The sequence below is a fragment of the Phytophthora infestans genome, genomic scaffold (assembly GCF_000142945.1).
Source record: "Phytophthora infestans T30-4 supercont1.23 genomic scaffold, whole genome shotgun sequence".
Lineage (NCBI taxonomy): Eukaryota > Oomycota > Peronosporomycetes > Peronosporales > Peronosporaceae > Phytophthora > Phytophthora infestans.
In genome coordinates, this window is record NW_003303736.1 from 2,328,741 (window position 1) to 2,331,853 (window position 3,113).

Genomic DNA, 3,113 nt, shown 5'->3' on the forward strand with positions numbered 1-3,113 from the left:
CATAGCCTGTGAGTATTGTGTAGGTCACGATTAAGGGGGGGCTCCCACTTTTTTTGCTGCCGAATTGGGAATTTCAAGTAAGGCTTGATCGTACTTTACCAAATTTTCTAAGAAAATATCTGATAAACGAAATGATACTTGTACCACGTCGCTGGTTTAGCCTTTAACCCCCCTGTTACCAACGTCATAAGTTATGACATAGTCCAAATTGTACGTCGTAACTTACGACATAGTGTTTTCTTCATATTGGAGTTGGCTCGGAAACGGCGACCTGATACTGAAATCAAATCAAATTTGGGGCCGATCGGATATAAGGCTGGAGAGGTTTTTGCTGCACACACAAAGACAGTACGAGGAAAAGGGTTCAAGTGGACCTTTCCAACTGTCATCATTTGATGAGTGGCCAGAAGTCTTCGGGCACTCTCAGCCATTCCAGATTTTGCCGGCTGAGACGTAAGCAAAATGCCGGTCTCTGTGAGCGCAAGGACCAAAGCTGAGGCTCAAGCGTCGGTGTCAGCGCCCGCCCTGGATCCGCGCCTGGTAGACTTCGGCCACCTGTGGCGCCAGCTCAAGGCCGCGGGGTGGCGGTCGAAGCCTCCCACCGGACTGTCAAACGATTGGGCGTACGTCAGGCCGTCCAGCGAGGTTCCTGCAGAAGGCGAGATTGTGCTCTACGGTATGTTGTGCTATTGCAGTATTACTATGCGTCATTTCTAACTTGGGTTTGTGGTAGGTGAGAGAGCGGTGGTGGAGCACGCGATCACAACCGGACTGATTCAGGATGAAGAGGACAACAGCAGTGGCGAGGAGAGTGGAGATAACGGTGAGGGCAAGAGCGGTGGGGGCGGTGAAGCTGAGAGCGGTGGCGGCGGTGAAGCTGGGAGCGGTGGGGGCGACAGCGGTGATGGAGATATGGTGCGAGCGTCGCAGATTGATTGCATTGTGGCTCTCTCGGCCAACACAGTCGACGCGCTGTTCGAAAGTGACAGCGAGGACGATGGCACACCTGCGTTGTCGCAGAACGCGGTTGGGAGAGCTTTTGGGCTATCCCCGCTACGTGCTGACGCGGTGCATGACTCAGACCAGAGTGTCGTGATCGGAGCTTTCCAGCGGCTGCTCTCGGAGACGGAGCCCGACCTAGAATCTGAGGACGACACGGTGGAGGAGCCGAGAGACGCCAGCGAGGGTGACGACGCTGGAGGACCAGTTGTACCACGCGATCCAGCTGATGTAAACTTGATGAAGGCTGGAGATCTTAGAGAGGAGTACGAGAGTCTGAGTTCAGGCTCCGACTACGGCCAGTTTTCTGACGACGACGACGTGGAGCCTGTCCGTCCTGATCCAGACGAGGACGAGGTATCGGACGACGAGGAGTCGCCCTACATGGATGCCGCTTTCATTGAGGCCCTGGGTGGCACCTTGTCCATCGAGCAGATGGACCAGGAAGCGCTGCGAAACTTTGCCTGGAGCGCGCCTTCGACAGTTTTTGCGGACGATGTGTCCTGCTTTCGCGGATTGGTGCAGGAGACCGCCCATCCAACACCAGAACTTTGCTCGAAGAAAGAATCACCTCTTGAATTGATGTTTTATTTCCTACCGAAGCGCCTGTGGATGCGGATCACCAAAGAGACGAACCGGATGAAAAGGCAGACGGTGGACCATCGAGCGCGTTATGAACGATCGCGGACGTCTAGAACGGAGAACATGCGTACACTTCGTGAACTTCGACGCCGTATTCGTCGGGAGAGCGACTACTCACCGCGCGAGATCTTGTGCGTTATTGGGCTTCTCGTGGCTCATATGTTGAGCCCCACCCGACGCTTTTCGCAGCACTGGGCAATGACCGACGATGGTGCTTTAAGTGCAGGTGCGTTCGGCAAGTACATGAGCCGGAACCGCTGCACGTCGATCCTGCGCGATCTACACTTCGCGAACAATGACAGCCCGAACCGTCAAGACAAGCTGTGGAAGATCCGTGACGTTGTTGATGTACTGCAGGAACGGTTCCTGAGCGCGTGGAAGCCGCCGAATATCATCTCGTTTGACGAAGGTGTCTTGCCGGCGACATCCAGACGCAACACGACCAGGATGTTCATGCCAGACAAGCCTCACCGCTACGGGACCAAGATGTTTATGACATGCGACTCGTTGACTGCGTACTGCCACCGGTAAGCGACGAATGTTTTTTTGTATGATTTGCTAGGTCGTAAGTTATGACTTGATGATTTTGACCGTGCTCTCAATGTCGTATCTTTCAGGTTTGAGATCTATGTCGGAAAACGCCAAGCCAGCGAGTCTGCTGCGCAGGCATATGACCGTAAGACGGGCGCTGCGGCAGTCATCCGCAACCTGAGCACTGTTCTAGCTGGGCATCGTGGCTTCCGGGTTGTGGTCATCGACCGCTTCTATTCGTCCGTAGCCCTCGCCATCCAGCTTCTCTCTATGTCAATCTACGTGATCGGTACGATCATGACGAACCGCCTGGGCTTCAACCGCGACATCGTAGCGGAGCATAAGACGCGACCAAGGCGCATCGAGCGTGGATCCTTCAAGTTCGCAAGATCGACGGCAGTGCCGACCATGGTTTCGTGCCTCTGGTGGGACCGGAAGCCGGTCCACTACCTCGCGACAGGTGTGTCCATGGCAGAGGACAGGATCCAGCGGAACCTGAAGGGGCTCGGGACTTCGATGTTCAAGTGCCCGAAGTTGGTGACGGATTACCAGCGCTGGATGGGAGGAGTCGACGTGCATGACCAGCTCCGCCTCCAGTCCTCCTCCATCCAGCTCTCCTTCAGGTTCCGGAAGTATTATAAGAGTCTTTTCCTCGGACTACTGGACCTGGCGCTCGTCAACGCGTACCTCACGCATAAAGAGGGCAGTCGGCTCGCCGGCGAGACGCCAATGAAGCGATACGACTGGTTGAGCATGCTGCACAAGCAGCTGCTACAGCTCAAGGACGAAGACTTCATGGGCAGGCCCTCACTCCGTCGCCAGCAGCACGCAAGCGACGGCGCCCTGCATTCTCCGGGGCACACGCTCGTGCAGTTCAAACGACTGGGTGACTGTGAGGGGGCGGGCTTCCAAGAAGAGGGGGTCAGCGGGTCGTGCAAAGG